The 24,943-nt window shown below is 51.9% G+C and overlaps 1 protein-coding gene across 1 annotated transcript in view; it reads left to right on the top strand.

The window, feature by feature from the left end:
* Positions 2,378 to 24,943, top strand: part of CASZ1 (castor zinc finger 1) — a 155,716-nt gene continuing 133,150 nt past the window's right edge. Inside the window, exon 1 of the mRNA XM_018060355.1 lies at positions 2,378 to 2,500. The gene's annotated coding sequence lies outside the window, so the exon portion shown is untranslated. The remainder of the gene's footprint in view (positions 2,501 to 24,943) is intronic.

The following is a 24,943-nucleotide window of genomic DNA, read 5'->3' on the forward strand; positions in this document are numbered from 1 at the left end:
CCTCCCCCAGACTTTCTCCTGGGTGCTTTCTAGTCATTCTCTTGCAGATATGTCCCTCAAGGGCAGGGGACCATAGCGGCTTATCTCCATTCACTCCAAAGAGTAAGGACCTACTAGGTGCCAGGCTGAGGTGTTGAAGACATGAGGAGACACAAAACAAAGTCCCTGCCTCCAAGGAGCTTAATGAATAAGCAAAAGCTCTGAAGACACTCAAACAGAGTAAAACGAGAGAGAAAGGCTGGGAGCTGCTTTAGGGAGAAAGCCTCCCTGAGGAGGTGACATGTCAGCAGAATGATGCAAGGAAGCAGCCGAAAGAAGGGCATTTTGGGCAGAGGGGACAAGTGCAAAGGCCCTGAGGTAGCAACAAGCTTGGTGATTTCCAGGGCAGCAAGAGGCTAGTGTGTTGGGACAATGTGACCAAGGGGAGGGTGGAAGGAGGTGAGGTCCAAGGGCAGGCAGTGGCCAGATCTTGCCAACCATGGGAAAGAGTTTGTATTTTATTTTAGGGAAAGCTCAGGAAATGCTAAGATGAAACAAATGAGGAAAAGAGCATCTGATTTCAGCCCCTGTGAAAGGAACGGGGCGGGAGGTGGGGAGAAGAAGGTACTAGAGGCTTTCAAAATGCGGGCTACTTTTTGGGTGGAGTGCTTTTTCCTGGTCCCTCAGTTTGTTTTTGTTTTTTTTTTTCAGTTGGGTTGGTGGGAGAGGAAAAGGGAGCCCTCCCTTTTCACCTCACCCCAATGTCCCCCTCCCTCCTCCCAGGCTTGCCTCTGTTTCCAGCTTCCACCACCCCAGATGAGGTTCCTTCAGAGGAGATAGAAAGACATCTTGGGGGATGGGAGAGTTGTGAAGCATCCGAGGAAAAAAATGGAGGGAAGAATAAATGTTTTAATAAAAGTTTGGTGGTGACTGTAGCTGTTGGGGAGTATGTGGAGGGGAGCAGTTGAGCCTTATAGTGGGAAAAGAGGGAGAGGAGAGACAAGCAAACTCCTCAGTCAGTTCCTCAGAGGCAAAGCCTCTTAGTTCATTTTTATCTTCCTGGCCTTGGGAAGGATGCACTCTTCACTGGGGCTCGGCAAATGCCTGCTGAATAAATGACTGAGCGCAGGACTGTTGTGGGAGAAGAAAGGACAGACGAGGAGAAGGGAGGGAGAGAGGACAGGAAGAAATAAGAAGGAGAGGGAACACTGGATGTCCAGGGAGCAATGACAATTACTGGCATTGATCGATCCCTGCCTTGGCCGAGTCACTTTTCCTGCATTAACTCATTTTAGCCTCTCAACCTGTCCTGGCAATAGTACTATTATTATCCCCATTTTACTGTTGAGGAAACTGAGGCACAGAGGGGTCAAATATCTTACTCAAGGTCGCCCGGCTGGTGAGTGACTGAGGTCTGACCCCAAAGTCCGAGCTGCCTACCACGTATTTACACTGTCCTAGGAGTAGAATGAGCCCAAATCAAAAGTTGGAATACCTGCCTCCCCTTGCAGATGATGCCTTGAAGTCAAAGCAGCCACAAAGGTGTTGACCAGCAGGTAGCACTTCCTCTTTCGAGACTCAGCCTGGTGTGGCCACCTCAAACCACCTGGGAGGTGGGCAAGCTGGGCAAAGGGACAAAAGGGACAAAAGGGGGGGGGTTGATCTCCAATGGAGTATGAAGGTTTCCCCTCAAAGAGGCCTTCTTTATTGCCTGGGCAGGGGAAATTAGCCTCCCAAGATACTCTTTATCTTACTGCTTTATTTTCCTCAAGATCCTTTCACTCTCTGAAATAATATTATTCATTTGTTTTAATGTACATTATCTGCAACTCTCTCCCGCCCTTCGCCCCGGGGCCCCAGGTTCATTTTTCACGACCTATCTTGTTCACTTAGGGATTTATTTCTTGGACAATGGACTGAATGAAAAACTCCCTGGCAAAGAATAAGTGCAAAGCAGGTATCAAGCAGTGAGAACATCACATCCTTTTGGGTTCAGCAATTCTAACATCCTGACTTGCAGAAAAGAGCTAGTTCTTCAGTGGAAAAGTGGGAAGCACAGTGGCTCGCAAGGTTCAGAACAGGTGGAAAGTAACCTCCTCCCGTCCCTCCTCTCTTGTCCCCCGGCCTCTACTCCACTCAGTCTGGGATGGGAAAGGCTTCTCCAGCCGCAAAAGGGAGACTTGCGCTCACATGCTGCTCTGCAGGCCGGGTCTAACCGCGCGCGCCAGCAGAGCTCAGCCGGGGCGGTGGGTGGGAAGAAACCGGGAGGGGAAGGTCTGGGGGTGTGAGGGTGGAGCGGAGCCCGGCCCCGCGATCCGGCCCGGGTTTTGCATGCTACCCACTCGCCCGCTCGGCCGCGGAGAATTCCATAATCACAGCGGGCGAGAGCGGAGACTGGGAGCGAAAAATCCGGGATCCGGCAACTTTGGGCAGCGCATGCGCGCCCGCGGCGCTCCATCCCAAACACACACACATTTTTCCCCCGGACTTGGAAAGTCACCCAAAGCCGCCCCAAGTGCAGGTAAGAGACTCGGCGCTCCCTCCGCCGCGCCCCCCTCGACCCCCTCAGCTCCGCGGCCTTCCCGGGGTGCTTCTCCGCCTCGCCCCCTGTCAGGGTGCAGTCCCCCACCCCCGGGGCTGCCGCTTGCAGCCGGGAGCGGGCGAGCGAGCGAGCGATCGAGAGAGCCAGCCAGCCAGCCAGCCAGCCAGCCTGCGCGCGGCGGCTGCCACCCAACTCCGGCCGTGCGGGAGGCAGGGGACACGGAGGGCTGGCACCCGGGCGCAGGGCGGCGCGTCGCCCGCCGCGGCCAGGGAATGCCCAGCGCGCGATTCCGGGGAAGGAGAGGGCTGCTGCTCATGGGGTCACTTACTCCAACTGAGGGGGCGGCGGGGTAGCGGAGAAGAGGGGGAGGCGCCAGGCGCGAGTGCAGGACTTTGCAAATAGGGTGGGGGCGCCCCCCGCGGTGCGGGCTCGGGGGAGGGGGCAGGTGCTCGCGAATACCCGGTAATCACTCCTTCCCCCTACGCTCCCCCCAGCCCCCCGAGTTGCAGGGGTTCGTGCGCTCTCCGGGGCAGAGAGGAAGGCAGGGGTGAGGGGCGCCTGGGGTGACTTTGCAAGACTTTGTTCAAGGGAAGGGGTGGGTGGGGAGCCCCTCCAGCCGACTCTTGTGCCCCAATACTGGGGTGTAAATGCTACCGGCAGAGGTAGGCAGTGTTCACTGTGGGGTGCCAAGGGGTGCCTCCTGGTTGGAAAACGAAGCCGAGAGGTTGCTTGGCTGGGGGGAACGGCGCCCCCGTTTTCATTTGTGCCTGGGAAGTTTGTCTCAAGTGCGCTGCTCCGGGCGAGGCAAGTGGCGCTCCTCACTCACCCCACCCCCACCCCAGCCTCCCCGGGTGCAGGTCTGGCATGGCTGGGCACAGGGAGCCGGGGCCCCGGCTTAGGGCCGTGTGACTGTCGGCCGGAGCCCGCCTGGGTCCCGGGAAAAGTTCGGGGGAGTTGCCGCGGTTGTCGTGTGCGCTGGGAGAGAAGTTGCGTCCGGGGACTTGGGACGCTGGGCTGGCGGGCCGGTGGGCGAGTGGAGCAGTGCACTCGTAGGGAGCTTGGCCGAGGTGGGCGAGGGTCTGGTGGGGTCTGTACCCCCAAAAGTGGGCTGAGAGTGACCTCGGGGCTCAACAGTTGGGGAAGGGGAGCCCTGAATCCAGGGGCGCACGGCTGAAATAGGCACCAGGAGGAAGACCGAGAATGGTAGCTTGTGGGAATACAGGGGGGCACCCAAGGGGAGAGGGCCGGGCCGCCTGGCCACTTGGGGTCGAGTTTCAGGGCAAAGGAGCGCGCGATGGCTGGCGGAGGAGTGTCGGGGAGCGGGGCTCCAGGGGGCGCACCGGAATGGGGGATCCGGCCGGACCAACAGTCCCGGCGCAGGGGGCTGATTCGTGCGCTCAGGGTGAGCCGGCCGGGCGGAGCGGCGGCCGGTTTATTTTTACTCGGTGGCATTTGCAGAATGTGCAGCTGATGGCCGTCGGCCGCCAGGAAGTTTTGCTTTCTGTTCTTTCTCTCTTTCCGAAGCCAGCGCGGCCGGGAGCGGGCGGGCTGGGGAGCCGGGCCTGGGAGGGGAGGGGGCGGCCGATGGGGTGGCAAGGTACGAGGCAGGGGTGCACTGGGGCTGCGGGCGGGGGCTGGCTGGGCGAGGGCGGCGGGCAGGTTCTGGGCCGCTGCAGAGCTTTGGGGTGAATGTCTGTCCCCAGCGTTGGAAGCTCCTCTGCGAGGGGAACAGGTGTATGGGCCGTCAATCACGGCGGGAGGGACACTTTGGGGGCGTAGATTAAGATAATAATAATAGATTTTTCTCCAGGGGGTGGGCGCAGATTCTTCATCCAAGCCATCCTCGACCCGGGTCCGGAGTTGGGGGAGGAAAGGAGTGCCGAGGGAGTCAGGGGGCCGCTTCACCCTTCCACACAAGTTCCTCCTGACCAGCCTCAGCTTGGGAAGTGGGCCCTGGGTGCGTCGAGGACCTCCTTCCAGTCACGCTGGGGAGGGTGCCAGCGTATGTACGGTGTGTATGACTTGTCCACCAGCGAAGCAGCAACAACACCCCTCCAACGAGCCTGGAGCTCCCCCAAACCCGGCTGGACCAAGGGGTGACTCTGGGTTATGCGTCGCTGCCCCGGCGGAGTCTGAGGCCACGACCCTTATAGTGTGTGGTTGTCCCGCCAACATCCCGTACACTTAGAGATGGGGACGGCGAGGGGGAAAAGGCCAGGATAGTGGTAGGGTAAAGTTTGCTAAATTTAGGGCGCCCCTAAGCTGGTACAGACTCGCGATGAAAGCGCGCGAAGGGACTGGAAAACGGATCGCCGGGCAAATTGGTGCGCCACCCCCCCGCCCACCCCACGGCGCGAGCGCACACACACACACACACACACACACCACACGCGCACACACACACGCACACACACGTCGCCGTCCTAAAGGGAGCTGTCCGGGCTGAGCAGGAGCAGCTGCGCCGGGCGTGGTGAGGGGGGTAGTTGGTCCCCGGGGGCTGCGCCCGGGCTGCGCTCCACGTGCCCAGAGGGGGCGCTGGGCCATTCGGCGTCCGAGCGCAAAGCTCCGGGTTTGCGTCCTGGTGGCGGCGAGGCTGTGCGTCCCGGGCCGGCGTCGCGTCCCGCGCCATCTCCGGCGATTCGCACTGCCTCCGCTGACGCCCAGCCGCTTTCCCACTTCCCAAACTTCGGCATTCTGGCTTTCACCTCACTGGAGCTCTGAGACTCTCTCCAGGGCAAGGTGGGAAACTTTTCCCTTCCCAGCAGCGGCCACCATCTCTCTCCCCGGAATCCGGCGAATTGGAGAGATTGACACCACCACCCCCATCTTGTTAGCCACCTTAGAGGCGGTTAACGAGAGTTTATGGGGAATATTGTTGAACTTCAGTAATCAGGTTTCCAGCGATCTTATGCCTCCTGTTTAATTTATTAGACTAGTTATTTATTCTGTTGATGATAATCTGTTGCTGGTTTCTATGGAGATGTTAAACTGATCTCTTTCAGAAATCAAACTCCATATGCACTAAAACGTTTAAAGGGGCAGTGCCTCCCTCCTTTTCCGCCCCCCTGCCTTTTTTGTTTTGTTTTTTAGACTTTGCACCTTGCAGACACTTCGCGTCTTTCTCTGAGTCTCAGTGCATTTTATTTCCTTCTTACGAAGGAGAGGAGCCCGGAGACTCACGCTTTGTGGCAAGTACTGCTTATTATGGCTAGAAGAAAGCCAAGGCTTTGATCCCTAAGTTGCATCATCATTTAAAACAGATCATTTCACCACCACCCTCTTCTCCCCCATAATATAAGAGCAAAATTCTTTCAAGATCAAAGAATCCAATCTTAAAAAAAAAAAAAACACAACACTATTGTTAAAAAAAAAGGAAGTCAGTCAAATGTGAACCTCTCCTATATATCTGCTCTCCTTGTGTTTAAAGAATTTTTTAATAAGAAAAACAAAACTTGTAGCTCAGCTAATTTTTTAATACTTATTAGTAGTTTATCTTGCCCCCCCACACACACTTTTTTTTAATTTAAAAAGAAGTTCAAAGTTAGATTTCTCTGCCTGTGGGGATTGAGGTATATTTGCTTCTCATTTAGATCCTGACCATCTGTTTTTGGAAAACTAGCCTCTGGGAAGAGGGGGGAAGGAGTTTTTAGTCAAACTTAATGGAGTACTTTAAAAAAAATACCCAAATATTTTAAAGTCTTCATTTTTCTACTTTTTAGGAGAATAGCAGTAACCTCCGTCTGGTGTGTGAAAGCATATCAACTTTCCCCCCCTTTTTCTCTTCTCCTCTCCTCAGGTATTTTTCTGTGGACTTGTGACTTTGAAGGGAGTGGGTGCAGTGAATTAAGAAAGTAAGGCAGAAAAAAATTATCTTGGTTTGTGACACTCTGAAGAATTGCAAACCACTCTGAACTCAGATATTTATCATGCTGACAGATATGATACAAAGCGATTGCATTTCCTAATGATCCTCTGGGACTAAGTTGTAGGTAAAACCATTTAATGCATTTTTAATATTAAAGTAAGGCCTGGGTTCCATCTTCTTGAAGGTGAGGGGAGTGAATGTCCCTCTCTGGAGCTGATGCTTTCAGAGTATACTGTTTTGCTTTTTCAACTCGAGCCCCCCACCTCCACTCCTTGATATCTCCACTTACTTTGGGGAGAGTTGAGCCGCACACAGGGCATTTGGCTTTATAAATAAATTTATATCTGGCCAGAAGGTCCAATGCTAAATAAGAGCACACTTTTAAAAAAAAGAAGAAAAAACAAACCTCAGACTCCACCCCTGCTATAGGAAATAAAACAGAGGCAATACTTTTTTTTTTTTTCCTCCTCCTACCATCCTGGTTCTCTTTTATATTATTTTATTTTGGAAGAGGGTGGAGTGGTTGTTACTTCTTAGCTCAGAGGAGAGAGGAGTCATTCCTGTTATTTCCCTCTTTGCTATATTTTAAAAATTTGTTTGATTTGGATTGCAAACAGAACAGGCTTACGGGTAGAAAAGAGCACTGTGGCTTTAAACTCACGAGTTTGCATATTCTCCTTGTATCTTTCCCCTTTGCTAATTATTGTGTTGTTTTCAGAGCAAATATGTCATATCCATGGCGACCGGGCAGGTTTATTGTCTTTCTGAAGCAATAGCTCACATAAGTAATTAATGACTTTCTTTTTTTTCCTCTGGCTTAGGTTAAACAGATCATTCAAGGAAAGTCATATCTCTCTTCTCTCTCTCTCTTTCTCTTGCTCTCTTTTTTAGCCCAGTGACATAAGAACATGAGTTAGAACAAGAAGATACTTTAACCAAGAAGTCAACAGCTTATTTTCCTCCATTTCTTTTAAAAGCTAAAGTGTCAGCTTTCAGACATATGAGGCTGTCATTCTTGCAGCCGAGAGCAGTGCAGTCCACGCCTGGGTTGGAAATTCATCTGAAGGTTGTACAGCAGGGGAAGTCTTGGCATGGGGGGAGTAACCTAAAGGAATTTGCTTTTGAGCTGGGGGGAGGCACTTCAAAATGAGTATTTCTCCTGTATTTAGCAGAATTTAATTACATTGTTTACAGGAAAGAATTAATGAGTTGGTAGTAATGTGTAGGCCCCCCTCACCCCCGCCCCCTTTTCCTAGTCTGGTTAATTGGAAAGACAAAGTTTTTCTTTTTGATTCACCTTGAACTTCAGCTTTCTCCTGTCTTTGTCTCCACTGCTTTTTCCTGGAAAAGTACCTTTTGGAATCCCCTCTGGTTAGTATTTCCAGAATAATAGCAGGGGTTATTTTTGTTTTTTATCCCTTAGACCTACTTACAACTTGAAGCTGGTTTCTGCATCTCAGGAATCGGCAGCTATGGTGATTGACTATGACTTGGATTTTAAAACTTTTTTTTCCTTTTTTGAGGGGGCAGCTTTTGAGGTTGTAAAATGATAGAAACAGCACATCTCCTTTCCATAGCTAGTAACAGTATCGGGGAGGGTAGAAGCAACGTTTTCTTTAAAAAAAAAAAAAAAAAGGAAATCACCATTTATGTTCCACCTTTTTCAAATGGACCTTTTGCTAACAAGAAGCTTTGTGGTGTCACCCCATAACTTTAGAAATATACTAAGTGTCCAGCTGATATTCTCCAGGAGCCCCCGAAATAGACAGACACTAATTAGGCACATTTATATGCTGTTGCCCCTCTTTTTGAAATTTCACATATAGCCAAGGGTTTGTGTGTGTCCTTAAGAAAAGGGAATGAGATAAAGAGAAAAGCATTTATGTTATACTTCTACTTGGACACAATTAAAAAGGATAGTTCCTCCATCTGAAGTAAGTTAAAAAAGGCTGTGAGTCAACTGAATGAATCTTGAGGCTTTTGGCATTCACAATAAAAATAAAAAGCTGAAGAGAGATTTATTTGGGATCTGGTTTCTGAAGAGGAGAAGAGAAGGCCAGGCAAGTCTGATGCTGAGACTCCAGCGGAGTTGTAATTGAGCCCGTAACCTCTTGATGTCTATATCAGAAAAACAGACACGAGCAGAGGAAACGGAGGAGAGGCAAACAAGCCTTGTAGAGGAGGGAGTGCAGGGGGAGATTCACAGAGAGAGAGAGAGAGATTTAATTTATAGACATTTTAAAAACCGTAATTTCATTAGGATCTGTTCTTCCCCTTCTCTGAAGGGCAGCCCGGCAGACCGATAAGGCCGGTCCCTCTGCCGGGATGCGTGATGTGGCCGGGTGGGCAGGAACGTGGGCATCCTTGTCAGTTTTGAGGGAGCTTTGTTTCCCCTCTGCCCACTTTCTGCTGGCCTCCTTATTTTGGAATTTAAAAGTCCCGCATGGCCAAAAGTTAGCTGTGGCTGGCTTCTGGCTGTCTGGTGATCTCCCCTGTGGGTGCCACGCCGCTCTGTGATCGGGTCTGTCTCCTGCTTGGCCTTTGGCATCAACGATGCATCTTCCTTCTGTCGCCAGGCAGCCCATGGTTCCAGCCATGGGAGACTACTGGAAAGGGGGGCACCCTTGTCTCTGCTCCCCTCAAGTTCACCAAGTTAAGTTGCTGTGGTTCGGAGGCCATGGTGTTGGGGTGGGGGGGGATGCTAAAGCCCGTCATAAATTCTGCAAAAATTAATCAACCGTTTAAAAGCTGCACATTAAGAAGGGTGTGCAGGCAAGCTAGGCCCTTCTCCTGCTCCCCCTGTTCAAAGCCCAGCACAGTGAGGGGTGGCCTGGACGGTAGGAAGGGAAGGGGGAATTGTGTGTGTGTGTGTTTTAAATCTGAATAATTGAGAACAACTAGAGAGAGGGAAGAAGAGAGAGGGATTTGTTGAATATAAATCCTCAAGTGCCCTTGTTCCATATTGTTGGAATTTTTTTTCCCTTTTGGTCTGGATTTGTCCTGTGTGTCTTTGGTGGAAAAGACACGTAGAGAAAGAGAGCAGAGGGGGATTGGGGGGGGGCGCAGAGAGAGAGAGAGAGAGGGAAGGATGGAGAAGAGAGAGAGAGAGGGAGACGTGTGGCTCCTTCGAAACTCATTATCATTCTTAATAAGTCTTAAGGAATAAAGGAGAGCATTGAGTGTAAATGCTGGGTAATCCTAACACTTCTCAAGGTGAGAGGAGTCTTGAGGACACAGAGAAAAGAGAGAGCAGAGGAGGGGGTGGGAGGGGCCCGAGCAGCCCTGGGGGAGTGGCAGGCCCAGAGTCTGGGGGACTCTGCAGGGGCCTGGAGGAACCCAGAGGAGAGAGTTGTCCAAGACGACCCTGGGGATCTCCAGGAAATGGTGACTGGCTGGGACAAGGAGCAGGGGTGTTGGGAACATCTTCCCGGGGTCAGCCCTGCTGTGGGCTTAGGGCCTTTTCAGCTTCCTGGGCACTATCTCCCCAGGCAGCGAGGCCCCTGCCACTCCCGGGCCTCAGGTTCCTGGAGAAGGCCCGGGGGCTCCTGCTCCGGCTCCCGTGCATTGTCCGCTCTGGGAGGCGGGAGAGAGAGCCACTGCCAGAGCTCAGCTCCGGACACTAGGTGGCTTAGAGCATCTGCGAGGTTTTCCAAGACGAGCCGCCGCGGGCTTCCTCTCTTCTCCCGGATGGTGGGCTCCGCTGTGCCTGTCCTCTGCTGGGTCTGCGGGCAGCCCTGGCTGACAGGCGGGAGGGCCAGTGGGCACAGGCCCAGGGGGCATGGCACAGCTCCCAGGGCCGGCGATCCCAGTGAGCAACTTCCAGGCGAGGCGAGGAGGAGGCCAGGGGCAGCTCCCATGGGAGGAAGGCCGCCGGTCAGGTCACTTACAGGAGGGCCAGTTGGAGCCCAGCCCTGTGTTCTCTGCCACTTGGGCCTGAGGCACTGCCGAGTCCATGCTGGGGGTGAGGCTGGTGGTGGGCCGTGTCTTGGCTTCTTCCTCTTTTGAGTTCATGTGCACCCGTTTGAGAATATTCTTAATAAAAAAATTTCATCAGCACAAATTCTGCTTATACTTTGAAGGATTTCACAGATCTTGTAAAGCCAACTAAGGACCCTCTAGGGTCCCTAGCTCTGGTGGGCTTCTTTCTAATGCACCGGGACTGTAGGGCGGAAGTGGGCAGTGAAGAGGGCAGTTCTCATGGCCACTCCCACCCCTGCTGGCCTCAGTACCTGGAGAGCAGAGCCATGTCAAGCTGTGACACCAGGCCCCCGCAGGTGGATGGGGGCCAATACTCAGGCTCCCATCTGAAGAGCCACACCTGCTTAGGTAGTTTTCCTCCTCCAGGCCAAAGGCTGCCTACCCCTCATCCAACTGGCATTGTCCAGGATTCCTAGGGTGTTTGAGGAAGGGTCTTAGCCAAGGTGACATCAGAACCATGGATTGTTTTCTCTGGGGACAGAGGTGGGCAGGAAGACACAATTCAGGTTTGACTTACTATAGTCAGGTTTTGTGTGTGTGTGTGTGTGTGTGTTTAAAACTGTTTCTTTTGGAAAGCAACTTCTGGGGAGCATGCAAAAGGGGGTGCGTGGGAGTTAGAGATGAAGGCTGATGACTGAGCTGGTGTGAAGCCCGGAGGGGGAGCAGGACAGGTTAATGGCGGGTGGATTCTGCTTTTCTGTGGTTTAAAAGCAGTAATGACCAAATTGCATGCCCTGTGTGTGCCTTGCTGACGAGATTTACCGAAAGGAAGCTGCACTGCCTCTCTGCTGCTGGTCTCGGGGTGGGTAAGCGTGTGTGTGTGTGTGTGTGTGTGTGTGTGTGTGTAAATGAGAAGACGGGGTGGGGGAATTAGCTCTGCCAGGCTGGCACCCTTCCCCAGCACTAATTGCTGGCAGAGTACCCACGGGGGCTGTGCCAGCGTCTCCAGCTCCACCCGCCCCACTCACCCCCGGGGAGCTCAGCTGTGCAGCTCGCTATGTGAGGGCCATTTCCGGGCCCACTAGTCCCAGAGGCTCCTTTGGGAATTTCAGGGAAATCTGATCCTTGGTTGGGGGGTGGGGGGGTGGGAGGTGGGGCTGGACCATGGGCCAAGCCCCAGCACCGCTGATCTGGGATGAGGGGACAAGGTAAGTCTTGGGTGGTCCAGAGCTCTGCTGAGGTCTAGTTGCAGGCATCAGGAGACCCCATTCCAGTTTTGATTCTGTAGTAAATCACTGTGTGGCCTTGGGCAAGTCATTTGACCTCTCTGAGCCTCAGTTTCCTCTCTTATCAAACGGCCTCTGACACTCTTGCCCTTACAGGGTTCCCCTGATTGTCAGCTGGACTTGTAGCTGTGAAAGTCCTTTGAAATAATTAAGCGTAATGAAGAATTTATCATGGTTGTGTTGTCAAGTGCAGGGTGCCCATAATGTCAGGGGAGCCAGTTTTATATAACATGGTATTAGTCTCAAAGGGGACCCATGTGAATGCCATTCCAGAAAGCCTCGAGCCTGGATATTGTGTGGTGCTGGGCTTTCATTTCTGTATCAGGTTGTGATATGGTTCTTTTTTTGAGGGGGAGGGTAGATAAGTTGTATAATTCAGTTTTTATAAAATAAACAACTAATAAAAAAAGAAAGAAACTGAACAGTTAAATGTATCAATCTGGATGAATCTCAAAAACAATATTAAGCCCCCCATAACAAGTAATCGAAATCACTGTGAGCTTGGGGCTGAATTGGGGGGTGGTGTTGCTTTTCAGGCAGTATAGGGGAGCCCATTCTGGATGTGTGGTGTGCTTAACTGTGTGGATACATGGATTCATTGAGGAGCTGTGTGTACTGTAAAGGATGCATTCTGGAGCACGCTAGCCGGGGCCCCAAATCGTGCCCTTATATTGCTTACTTAATTAGCCTGTGCCTCAGGTTTCTCATTTGTAAAATGGGGGTAACAATCCCTACTTTGTGGGGTTGATGTGAGGGTTAGATAAGCTAAAATGCATGAAGTGTTTAGAACAGGCCTGCGTATTCTAGACCCACATCAGGGTGAGTATGCACGTATTTGCTGCGCACCAGGGAGTAGATGTGAGGGTAAGGGGAGGTAGCTGTCTATGTATCTGGGGGCAGGGGCCCTGCTAGGAGTGGGTTACTATGGGATCAGTTGGAAATTCTGAATTTTGTGTTTTATCTATGGACTGCCTTGGAGTCCTCCTTATATTTTTTGGTGATGAATCAGAAGGGCATGAGAAGTAAGACTGTGCCCACTTTCAGAGTTAGATGCCCCTAGTCGGGGAGGGGTCATTGGTCTCTCTTTTCTGTTGTTGTCAGGCTGACAGTTCCTGGAGCTGAGGGGGTGGGATGGGGGGAGGTCCGTCACAGTAGCCGTTGGACATGGGAGGCAAGGCGGTTGGGTGGGCGGCAGACCCTGGGAACTCACTCCGGGTGCCAGTGGCCTCTGTCTGTGTTCTCGCGGCCCAGGAGCCAAATGCTGAGTGCCGGAGGGGCCCCGGGGGTCTGCGCGTGCGCAGAGCCTCTGCTGTGGTGTAGACGTGTGGCTGGCAGAGGGTCAAAAGCTGCTGTTGGAGTTGGGCTGAGCCCCGTGTGAACTGTGTTTTTGTCAGCTGGGCGGATGAATTCCTCTAATTCTTTGTTTCCACGTCTGTAAAATGGGAGTTGGAATTCCTACCTTGTGAGAATTAGGTGAGAGGAGATCGTAGCTACTGCGCGCTAAGGATTGACGTCCAGTACCCTTTCATGTACGCCCAGATAGCAGCGTACAGTAGGGACCGTGGGCTCAGAATCAGGTGATTGACAGGCCAGCCCCTGGCCAAGCCTAAGGTGGGCCCCTGGATGACCTGAAGCTGGCTGGGGTACAAGAGGGCCTAGCCAGGGGAGCTAGGGCAGGGGCATGATGTGAGTGGAGCCAAGGTTCCCTCCCCCACCCCTCAATGATCCTGCCTGGAGCCGGGGTTGGGGGGAGCACTCCCCATGCCCCAGACCAGAAACAGAGGAGGCCCCGCAGCAGTGACCTAAGGAGGCAAGGGCATGGGGGCTGTGACGTGGGGAGCACTGGAGGGTCGAGGGGCACTTATGGAAGATGAAGTGTATGAAACTCCATCGGCCTCTCCCATTTCACTGTGCTATGCCAAAACACCCCGGTTCTTGTTTCACTATCTGAGATCTGGGAGCAGGTTAATTTCCATGACGAACTCCAGGCCACGTGCTCTGAGGATTTATCTAATTAAATTGATGCTTTTTTCTAAGAAAGAAAGAAAGGAGGGGAGGGAGGGAGGGAGAAAAAGATAGGGACAGAGGGAGAGAAGGAAGGAGGGAGGAAAAAGAAGTAGAGGAACTGAAAGAAGAAATGAGAGGGAGGGGAGAAGGGCAAGAAGGAAGAAAAGAAAGATTTAAAAAAAAGAAGGAAGAAAAAGAGGAAGGGAGGCAGATAAGCTGGAAGCAGACCAGTGATTTCTGAAAGGCCGTGACAGAGTGGAGGAGATGCTGGTGGTTGGGGCCCGGGTAGGGGGGAGGGGGGTCAGGAGGAGGGGGTGCGGAGGGTGCCTTCCTAGTGGGCCATGTTTCTTTTTGTGTATTTCTAACATAGCTCTTGGGTTGGGAGAGAAAGGGGTAGCTGGAGGGATTCTGTTCCACACAGTAGCCACCAGCCCATGTGGCAACTTAGATTAAGTTCATCAATGAACTTGCCACATTTTCAAGTACTCTGTAGCAAGCAGCGGCTACTTTGTTAGGCAGCGCAGAGAAGGAACACTTTGATCACATAAAATTCTGTTGGACTTTAGGAAGGTACTTAAAGTACTCTTACATAGCCTTACATGCAAGTGCTTACATCTGAGGAAGAGGGATACTCCCCTCAGAGCCTGGGCTAAAGGGATGAACCTTCAACCTTCAAGGGACAGTGATGGAGGTAGGGGATGGATGGCACAGATGTTCCCACAAATCAAAGGGGCCTCCCTGTCTGGAGCCAAGGCCTCCATGTTGCTGGGGTTGCCTTCTCTATAGATCCCACGCATGTTTCCTCTCTCTCTCTACCCGGGCAGGTGGGGCTAGCATTCAGCAGAGCAGGGTTAAACTCCTTCTCCCACGTACTGTCTGTGTGACCTGGGCAGGGGTCTTAACTCTCTGAGTCTGTGGAATTGGGCTGACAGTGGACAGTGCCTGCCTGCCTAGGTCTTTGTGACAGTTAACTGAGCTGATGAGTACCCATACTTATAGTCTAGTGCTGGGCACATAGCGAGCAAGCACTTGAGAAATGGGGACCACTGTTATTATAATCACTATAATTATAAATGTTGATATTATTTTCATAATGATTATTGAAGAGCTTTTGTGCTGCTAAATTCTTAGGGACACTCCCCGACTAAATGCTGATTTCTTTTTAATCAACACTTTAACAGAATCCTCCCAGACTTCTTTCTTCTGGGACCCTAATATGAATTCCTTTTTCCCCTCTTTCCTCGTCCCTCCTTTTTTCAGGCAAAAGGAAGAATTGGAACTGCCCCAGAATTAATTCTTTGCAGGCCTTTATATTTTGAGTTAGATGCCCCCACCACATCCAACACACATATAAGTATGCTTATATATGTACACACACACACACACACACACACACACACACTCACTCACTCACTCTTCTCCATGGGTCAAACTACATTTTAAAAAAAGTTTTGGGGGCAAAGTTGGAGGAGCAGATGTGGCCCTGGCAGGGCTGCTGTGTTGTTTGGGGCTGGAGGTGGGGTCGGTGGCCTCTGGGAGGGACGTGTGTGTTTATTCCTGGACATTGCCCAGTGCCCTGTGTGCTAATGTGGAGCTGAAAAGTCCCCTGCATTGTGCAGGCTCCTTTCCCCGTGAAAAGGCAATTGAGTCAGTGAGTTCCGAATGGATTGGAGCTGACAGTAAATGAGAATTTGGCAGTGGGTAGAAAACAAGCTCCCTGACCCCTACCCCCCACCTAACACACACTCACTCTCAGCCCTCCCTCAACTCCCAGTGCTTGTCTGGTTTTGAGAGGGGGTTTGAAAAGAATCGTGGTTCCTTTCCGTGTGTACCAACAATATCAGTAGGGGTTCTGCCCCAGCCTCCTGCCCCATCCCCCGGAACGGACTAACAACCTCCTCCAGGGTGTTGTAACCCCACCCCTCACCCCACTCCCCGTAGCCTCCGTGGCTCTGCCAGTGATCCCGAACGAGTTAAGGGCTGAATCAACTCTAGACCCAGATGTACATTTGACTCTGGGTTCCTGAATGAAGCGATGTGCTGTGCTCAGCACGATTGGAGACTGTCTGCCCCGGATGGCCCACCCGGCCCCCACCCTGCAGGGCTCCACCGCCTTCCATGGGACCTGCGTACTGGCGGGTGGAGTGCTGGTGGCCTGTGCTTCAGGGACCTGGTCTGGTGCCTTCCCCAAGGCCAGCCTCCCATCAGGACGTGTTTTCATTTGAGAGAAAGGGTGCTGCCACCATTTGAAGCTGGTGCCATCCCTGGTTTTACAAGGGAGGTGTGCAATTTTGAGGGTCTGTGTGTGCCGCAGGCCCCCTGTCCCATGTTTTCCCTCTCCACCATGTCCACACCAGTAAATCAGCCAGCGGATATTTACTTGAACCTGGCTCTTGCCCATGGTCCCAGGTCCCTGGAGAGGCAGGGAAGGAAATACCACCACCTTGCAGACGCTCCTCCAGTCACCCCATGTTTGTAAAATGGCTTCCTGACTGTCCTCTCTCGGTGGAGCTGTGGTGTCTCTTCTCTTCCTGAGGGGGCGAGAAGGCACTCATTCTGGCAGAATTCCAGCCAGCTCTTTGGAGGTATGTGTCTCCCGGTGGCTGGGGAAGCCTCCCAGGGGCCCCTTTCTGGAAGAGGCCTGCTGGAGTGTGGCTGCTTTAGCAGCTGAGTTGGGAGAGTGGGCCGCATGCAGAGATACAGGTTCAGATCTCTGCTCCCTCGTGTATCAGTACTGTGACTTTAGGCTCCTCCCTAACCCTGTGAGCCTCAGTTTCCCCATTTGTAAGATGGGAATAATGCCACCGCCTATAGTATGGGGCTGCTGTAAGGACTAAATGAAAGGCTGGTAAGGGGCTTGCCCTGAGGCCTGGCATGTGGTGACAGAGGGAGCTATTATTGCTCCTATTACTCTTACTACCCATCCTTCCCCTGTATCATTAGGAAGGCAGGAAGGTAGAGGGCTCAGGCCTGTCCCTGTGTCCGGGCTCCAGGACACCCAGGGTCGGGCTGGAGCCCTGGCTCAGAGGCCGTGGCCGCTGGAGTTTTGCTGAAGCATATGCACCAGACCAGCAGAGCAAACACGCTGGCCCAGTATGGAGCCCTGGAGGGAGCAGGGAGGAGGCTTGCCATGGCCAGGGCTGGACTCTCAGCCCCCCAGGGTGGCAGCCCCTGGGCTGGCCTGGCCTGGCCTGCCTGGCCCGGGGAGGAGCCGCCTCCTGGATCCCGGCGCCATCTTGCTTCTCTCTTGGCCTCTCCTCTGGGTTGGGAGCGTGGCCCTTGCCCTCCCCCAGGAGCAGGTGGCCTTTGCAGCCTGGCACCTGTCCCCAGAGGGTGGCTGCCAGCAAGGTGCAAACCTGGGGATCGCCCTGTGTGTCTTCTGGGTCCTTGCACGAGGCCTATTTGCTCCCGGAGGGGCTCGCCTGGGCCCATCCTGGAGGAGGGCCTCAGAGAGGGGCTCGTCCTCTCCTCCCAGAGCCCCACCCACCCCACTCTCACCCACCAGGTGAGTCATGGGAGAGCCAGGACTAGCATCCTGAGGTTTGTGTGCTGGAGCCTTGCTTGTGGAGGCTGAGGGGAGATGGCTTAGAGGATGATGAACCTGGAGAAAATTGAGGAAAGGGCAGGAAAAGCATCCTGCTTTTATCTCCCAGGGGCACCAAGCAAGCTGGGTTCGTCTTTTTATTTTTTTAATTTTATTTTCTTTTTATTTTTTTTGCCAAGTTGGTCTTACATTTTCATTTCATTAAAAGAGGAAGGAAATAGGCATTTACCGAGTGCCAACTACATGTCAGATGCTGTGACTTTTGTGGGACTGAAGGACACAGACAGGTAGTGGTCTGATTCCCATGGCACCAATCAGGAAATAAGGCCCAGAGAGGTTCGGTAATTTACTTGAGTTCACCCAGCTGGTAAAAGGAGAGTCAGAGTTTGAATGCAGGTTGATGGGACTCTGACACAGAGATTCTTCTCCATACACTGGGAAAATATAACCATATTTTAAATGGTTTTTGAAAATACATAAAAGGAGAAAAATCCACCCGTAACTGAACTATCATTAACACCACCTTGTTTAGTATTTAGTGTATTTCCTTTGTGTGTTTTTTTCTCTTTGCTGACTATATATATATGTGTAATATACATTTTACATAATTATAATCATAGGAGAACATGGTTTGGGTTGAGACCCAGGGTGAGGTGGTAGGGTCTCCTGAGCTGGGACCACTGGGTAGTGATTGATTCTCGGCAAAATGGAAACCTGGTTTTGGCCCAGAGCCATCTTTTCGGTAATGAGGTTCCTGAAGTTGTGTTGGTGAGAGCAGAATGGGTGAACGGGGCGGCAGAAAAGACCCTTGCCTTCCCTCCTGGGTTGGTTTTTACTCAGTTAAGTGGTAGAATTTTCCTTTTAACTCACTTCCTTCTTGCTTTTGACAAATGGGAATATTTGTACCATTTTCCCGAATGACCTCCTCTCCTTGGGGTAATGAGAAAATGAAAGTCCTTGCTAAGTGCTTTGAGATATTCAGATATAAAAATGGAGAGCTGAGTGTTGTCATGGGCCTTTTTGCTGCCAGGGCGCTTTATAAAGAGGAAGTGCAGTTTGTGGGGGTGAAGGTCAGGGTGGGGATGAAGGCCATTGCTGGAAGCAGCGTCTCTCCCGGCACCAGGGCAGAAGTGCCCGTGGCCTCACACAGGATGGGCCAGGTTTCAGTAGAGCCCTCCTCCTCAACTAGGTACACACTCCAAGTCCAAACCTCCATGCTCAAGGTGATCCGGATCACTCAGGCAAAGCCCCCACCTTGGTTAGAATCAGGTGGATAAATGATTCAATTCAAGGAGAGGTCTCCCCCAGCGCCCTTCTCCCCTTCTCGCCTGGTAGCATCGGCCCGAGAATAACATGCGGAAGAAATACTGTCACCTAGGCACATAATAATCCTCCAGATGATTTCGAAACATGGAAAAAATGTTTATTATGTGAGCGAAAAAACAAAACAGCATGCCGAGGGCCGAGGGTGGCAAACGCCAGGGTAGAAACCATATAAAAATCACAGATGCGTATGGACAAAGGTGATCCTCTAAAATGAAGACGAGAGCGTGAGGGTGATGGGATGATGGCGATTTGTTTTTTATTTCACAACATTTTCTTTAAATGCCCCCCTATGATTAAAAACCGACGAAGCCAACGTGTCAGCCCAGTAGGGAGCCCTGGGGAGGGGGTGGGGGCGGGGCAGCGCCAGGCGAGAGGGCGCCTGCACCCACGGCCCCCGCAGGGTGCTGAGCTCATGGCTGTGCCAGCCACAGAAACCTATGAGATCTCCAGAAGCCGAGGCGTATCGGTGACTCAGACCTTCGTGTTGTGCTGTTCAACAATAGCTTTTGTCCTTTGCCCAAAACCCTAGGCCAGTGTGTTTAAAAAAATTATAAAATTATGAGATAGTTTGTACTTTCCTTACCAGCCTGTGCCAGCTTCGGGTGCTTTATTTATCCAAGGTGGGGAGGCAAGGAAGGCGGGGTGGGGGTGAGGGGCAGACAGAAAGGAAAAGAAAAACAAGGTAGAACTCGGACAAGGCCCAAGAAACGTTTGAGCCTCAACAACAAACTTTCTTTTGTTTTCCCAGTGGGGAGAAAAAAAATAAGGAGGAAAATATTCGGAGGACCAGTTTGAACTCACGTTTTGGGGCGTGGGGTTGCCTCTTGCAGGGGGGTTTGCCTTTTGTTTGTGGAACATGAAAGCTACTTCATGACGCTCACCTCTGGAGTGGGAGTGGTGGGATCCAGGCAGAAAGGGCTGGAGCAAGGACAGCCAGCTTGGCCTCTGGTGAACATTTCATTGACTGTTCTGGCCAGTACTGCCAGCAGCCTTTGTCCTCACTTCCGGTTGGGTTTAAAGAAGGTTCCCACCTCCTGATGTCCCAGAAGCGACTGTGTGGTAGTGGGACTCAGAATTTCATGTGAATCAGAGGTGAAGACAAATTTGCCTTGTACCAGTTTGGACTAGAATGTTCCTCCCAGTGTTTATTGGAAGACATTTTAGGAATAAGATTTAGGAGAGAAAGACCTTGGGATGGGAGAGCTGGGAACAGTAGGGAGGTGTGTAGTTGTGTGTGTGAGAGTGTGTGAGTGATTGTATATGTGTGAATGATTCTATGTGTGATTGTATGTGGTTGTATGAATGATTGTGTGTGGCTGTATATGAGAGATTGATTGCGTGTGAGAGATATTGAATGGTTGTATAACTGATTATATGTGTGGTTGTGATATGATTGTGCATAATTGTGACTGTGTATACAAGCGTCCCCTTTAGTCTTAATCACTTTTCCCCCTGGTTCTAATAGCTAGGCCAAGTAAAATTTGTGGGGGCTTACAACAATTTTTTTCCCTTATTACCTTTTCCCTCTACCCCAAACCATCTCTCCTAATGAACCTGTTAGATGGCCTGGACCCTGGGCTGATTGGCAATTCGTCTTCAAAATTAGTTCAGAGGATTTTGTAGGAATAATCTGGGGCCTTTGGTAGCAGTAAGAGAAGGAGGCTTGTGGGTTAAAAACAAAGTTACAGGGCTTCCCTGGTGGTCCAGTGGTTAAGATTCTGCACTTCCACTTTAGAGGGAGTGTGTTCAATCCCTGGTCAGGGAACTAAAATCCCACATGCCTTGAAGCACTGCCCCCCCGCCAAAAAAAGAAGTCATGGAGGTCTGAGGTGGCCTGGCCTGGAGCTCAAGATAACAAGGTCTGAGACCCTGACGAGCATCCCAGCCCTGTTGGCCTTATTTTGGGATTCCCACCAGCCCTCGCAGAGACCATCTCAGAAACAGATTTGCTGTCGAACTTCTGAGGCTCCGTGGGCTTGAATGTGACTTCCTGATCTTTCAGTCACGGAGACCATTCACAAGAAGGCAGCATAGGGATGGTTGCGCTTGTTTTTCAGATGAAAAAAATGAGGCCCGGAGAGGGGAGGTACCTTGTCTAAGGTCACACAGCTAGTCAGTGGCAGATTTGGAACCAGGACTTTGTGCCACTTGGAAACATGGTCATCTCTGTCAATGGCTCAGAGCAGGGCTGACCAGTCCCCAAGGACAAGGAGTCCTGCTTTTTTCCGCTTACAGGAAACAAAGGGGCCCTCCCGGTGGTTCAGACACTTTGTGGCTGTGTTTGGGGTGACTATCTGTTAGGGAAAGTGCTGAATGGTAAGACAGGATGAGGGTGTTCTAGGCTCACCTCTGTCACCCACAAGCAGCCACTTCCTAAGCCCTCAGCTCTACTGTCTGTGGATCGAATAAGAACCTGGACCCTGTGGTTTCCTTGTCCCTTTCTACTTCTGGACGGCTGAGCTTCCTGCCACAATCCAGAGGCCCCAGCTGTGCCATGCAGCAAACCGTCCCCCGCAACCTGTCAAACCAGAGATGCCAGTTTTCCCAGGGCTCCCAGGAGCTCGCTGCCTGCCCCTTTCTTGTGCCAGGGGCAGCCTTCAGAGGCTCATGAAGCGATGCCCCCAACCCTATGCCCCGTGCACCCGCTTATTGATAACTGCATGTCTGAATGTGCCTCATGTCAGAGCCCTTTGCTTTGAGTACTCAGAGGCTGAGATGTGAGAAAATTAAGAGCAGGGGTGAGAAGTGGTACCCTGTGACGAGAGGCAGCTGTGGTGAAAGGGGCAGGCGCCGTGCCCGGGGTGAGCGCCATCTGGGCAGGAGGCCTGGCTTCCAGCTGTGGGGGCTCCGGAAGGGCAGAGCCTGGGAGGAATGATTTTGAAGCCACTACTATGGAGATTAAGGGGATGAGAATGTAAATCTCAAGTAAAAAGGTAATTGAATGTAATAGCAAACACTGCTCGCTCTATGTTAATTTTAGCTCTTCCCCTGGATACAAGGCGCTGTATTAGTGTTTTATTACCATTTTGTTTGCACTAATAAAATAGTAAAATTTATTTCAAGGAAGTTGAAGGATGGTTTTACAATGCAAATTTGAAGAAATTGGACTTTTCATTTATGCCTCTGCTATTTTAAACCCTGACGGGTGTAAATTGGCTACAGGGACGGAGCAGACCCCACCAACGGGGACTTGGGAGGCAGGAACCCTGGCAGAGGTTCCAAACTAGCTTAGTGCATAAAGCAGAGAAGGTGGGGGGACACGGGGGCCTGATTGGGTAGGACAGGGTAGTGGGTGAGGGTGTGTCAATCACGAATGACTCTGGTTATAGGCAGGCACGTCATACACCAAGCCTGCAGGGAGACACACGTGGCCTCAATCCTCAGGGCTGTGTCTTTCTTCTCTACCCTTTGGCCTCCTTCCTGTCTTGACATTGAGCCTCAATTAACCTGCTGAACCCCCAAGGGGAACTGAGCAACTTTCTTCTGTTACTCAAAAAAGGGGGGTAGACCAGATGTCCAGTCCACACACCACCCCTTATAAAGGGGCTGCAGATTTAGGGGGATCATAGGAGCATGGAAGAAAGACCCTGAGCCTAAAAAAAGAGCAGGGGGGAAAGACGCAGGCCAGCCTGGCAAGAGGCTCCCTGACACAGTCCCCTTCTCCATTTTTCCTTCTGACTCGGGCATATTTGAGAAACTGGACAAAAAATGTTTTCAATAAGCCAATATTTCTTTGAGTTGGACCAAATGGTGGTGTCCATGAACAAAAAAGGCTAGCAGACTGAATTTTTTTTAAAAATTGAGTTGTTTGAATTTTAGGGAACTGGATAATGGCACAGGAAGGTAGAGAAGGGAAGGAAAGGAGTGATGGGAGAGTTTCATTTTGAGTTTTGGGTGAAGAATTCAGGTTGGTTCTTGTTTTATCCAAACCGGTTTGTTTATCTCTGAAAAATTATCAGCAGCAGTGGCCCGAAGCGCTGCACTGGGGGACCAGCTTCCAAAGTGTAGGGACCCGAACAAGTGTTCCAATGTCTGGCGAGGTCCACAGCTTGTATTGCCCTGGGTTCTCTGGCTGCCTGCCTGCTGTGGGGGAAACGGTGAGCCGCTGACACTGGCTTCCAGCCCCAGCCCTAGGTCTTGTGGGGTTTTTCTGTATGTGTTTTCACTCCCTGTTGGGGAGGGGTGCATCTGTCTGTGTGTGTGTGTGTGTGTTTAATGCAACGATTCAAACTGTTGATATGGGCAAGGCCAGAGTTGAAAACCTGGAGCAGAAACGGTGGTGGAAGACACTTGAGACTGCCCTTGATTGCAGACCTGTGAGCTCTAGGTCTTAGCATTCTGCTCTGGGGCCGCAGAGAACTTGGGACTGGGGCAGGGAAGGGTGGGCACAGGCTCCCAGCCTCCTCTGGTGGCTCCTCTTGGGCCCACAGAATCATGTTTGGAGCGGAGGGATCTGCGTTCCATGTGGTTATGGTTGGAGGAGGAAGGTTTTCCATCTGGGGCTCTTGGATCAAGTGGCTGTGAATGGAATTTCTTGGGATCCTGAGGCTTAGAGAATGTGCAGAAGGCAGGGGACCCCAATCCCAGACCCACAGCAGTCCAGGAAACCTCTTTCTTCCCCTTGCTGGGAACACAGGAGATCCTGTGGTTCAGAGGGGGCAGAGAGAGAGGACCAGTGCTGACGGAGGTAGCCAGGGCAGCTTTGAGAGTGTGGCTGGAAGAAGCCAGCTGATGAAAACATTTAAAAGGGGTGCGCCTTTTAGCTTTGGAAATGGTTTCCGATTCTCTGAGAGCAGGGAGAGTGCATCAGGGTTACACTTTGGGTGGATTGCAATCCAAAACTGTAATTACATCTAGGAGCAGACGGAAATGGGAAAAGAGAATTAGTCATGTGGCCTGCTTGGGCCTGGTGGTGGAGGTGGCAGGCCTGACCTCTGTGCTTGAATCGTAGCAAAGGTGGTTTGTCCAGGAACACCCCAAGGACCAGCCTGGGCCCCTCTTTTCTTCTCGTCTACTCTTCACTCACCCCAAGCCATCTCTGGAGGGCCGAGTCCCCTCTGAATCACTCAGGGCTGCCCCCTACCCTCCCGGCTTCTTCTGTCAGCTCTAGCCTAAAGTAGAAGAAAGCTCCATTGTGATTGATTTGACAATCTTTTTGGCTTGGGGTATATGCGTATGTGGGCTTCCCCGGTGGCTCAGTAGTAAAGAATCCTTCTGCTAATGCAGGAGATGTGCGTTCAATCTTTGGGTCGGAACGATCCCTTGGAGAAGGAAATAACAACCCACTCCAGTATTCTTGCCTGGAATATTCCACGGATAGAGGAGCCTGGTGAGCTACAAGGCCATGGTGTTGAAAAAGAGTCAGACACAACTGAGCAACTCAACAATCCAAGCCGATCTGTGTATGTGTGTTTCTGAGAGGGTGACCCTAAAGTATACCAGCAGATTGTGCTCACAGGTGGCCAGTAAGCTCTGGAAGCCAGCCCCCACCAGCTTCTTGGTCCTGGTTGGTTTGGAGGAGTGCAAGGCCTGGATTTCTCCTTTAATTGGGAGAAAGGGCAGCCAGGACTCTCAGGTCTTCGGCCCGCAAGCCTCTGACTCTTCCTCTCATCCCACTCAGCTCCTCTGGGGTGTGACGGTGACATCCCCAAGTATTCTGAACCCCCAGCTCACCTTTCTCTTCTCCCTGCCCCCCTTCCTTGCACCTGTCAGCTGTTTCATTGACTGTCTGGCTTGGCTGCCACCCATCCTATCCTTCCAGGCCAGCTCCTCCCTCCCCCCTCCCCCCAGGCCTATACTTCCCCCCCCCCTTCCTGTCTCTGCCCACGTCTGTCTCTACCTGCCCGTCGCCAGCACACCTGAGGCTCCAAGGCTGCCTAACGGAGTGTGGGGCTGGTTCAGGGTGTTTACCAGACAGCCGGGATAAGGTATTAAATCCTGTTGCTGTCTTCCCAGGGCCAGGTTCCTCAGATGGTTTTCCAAATTCCTAATCTCGGTGCCCACATCCCTGCCCGGCCCCTGTTTGATGAGTGCCTTCCTTTCCGATTGAAGCTGAACCGAGCAGGATCTGTCGTGAGGTTGGGTCTGGGTTCCCACCGGTGCGTGATGACATGGAGGTCCAGCCCCTTCCTCCCTGGAGGAAGGAGGTTCTTCCTTCCTCTCTTCCTTCCTTTCTGTGGGAATTTCAGGGAGCAGGGGCCAGGATTCTGCCTCCAGGTGTTCCAGAGCCTTCTTGAGTGCCCACCTCCCCCACCAGTGTGGTCGTGAGGCAGGGGCAGGTAAATGATAACCTTTCCTGAGCCCAGCATTGCAGTTCTTCCTGTTCAGAATAAAAATGGCCATGGTGGAGTTTTGCTCATGGTATTGAATACCCTGGCTTGCCCCAGAAGAATGTTTCTCCACGGTGTCTCTGCACTGCTTTTGGAGCACTGAGTAGAAGGCATGCATCTGTCTGGTGTTCAGGTGGACACCTACGC

This window comes from Capra hircus, chromosome 16 (genome assembly GCF_001704415.2).
Source record: "Capra hircus breed San Clemente chromosome 16, ASM170441v1, whole genome shotgun sequence".
Classification (NCBI taxonomy): domain Eukaryota; kingdom Metazoa; phylum Chordata; class Mammalia; order Artiodactyla; family Bovidae; genus Capra; species Capra hircus.